The sequence below is a fragment of the Priapulus caudatus genome, unplaced genomic scaffold (genome assembly GCF_000485595.1).
Source record: "Priapulus caudatus unplaced genomic scaffold, Priapulus_caudatus-5.0.1 Scaffold1707, whole genome shotgun sequence".
In the NCBI taxonomy this organism is placed as follows: domain Eukaryota; kingdom Metazoa; phylum Priapulida; class Priapulimorpha; order Priapulimorphida; family Priapulidae; genus Priapulus; species Priapulus caudatus.
Genome location: NW_014578768.1, coordinates 51,492 through 52,190, shown reverse-complemented (window position 1 = coordinate 52,190; position 699 = coordinate 51,492).

Sequence of the window (699 nt, the reverse complement as noted above, 5' to 3'; positions counted from 1 at the left end):
CGTGCGTGCGTGCGTGCGTGCGTGCGTGCGTGCGTGCGTGCGTGCGTGCGTGTTTGTGTGTCTGTGTGTGTTTGTGTGTCTGTGTGTGTGCGTGCGTGCGTGCGTGTTTGTGTGTGTGTGTGCGTGTGTGTGTGTGTGTGTGTGTGTGTGTGTGTGTGCGTGCGTGCGTGCGTACGTGCGTGTTTGTGTGTGCGTATGTGTGTGCGTATGTATGTGTGTGCGTGTGTGCGCACCCGTGTGTGTGTGAGTGTTCTCGCCGAGTGGTTTCAAGTGGACGAACAAGCGTGACTATTGATATAGAGAAACCGGAAGGGAGTCGCTCGTGTTTGCCTTCCTACTTCAGCCGCCCGGGGCGTCGCACGACGGCGCGATTACGATGTTGTTCGAAACCGTAAATTATCCGCATTTTACAATTAGCCCCCGCGCTTGTTGTGAGACACAGTGTCAAATTGCGATCGGCCGACGCGAAGCATGCATGAACGCCGTTTGCACGCCGTGACATTTTACCCTGCGTCCGCCACACACTCGGTGCTACACGCCCGTGCTATACTACGCTGAGCAGCAACCAGTCGAAACGATCTGATATATATATATATACATAGAGAGAGAGAGAGAGAGAGAGAGAGAGAGAGAGAGAGAGAGAAGAGAGAGAGAGAGAGAGAGAGAGAGAGAGAGAGAGAGAGAGAGAGAGAGAGAGAG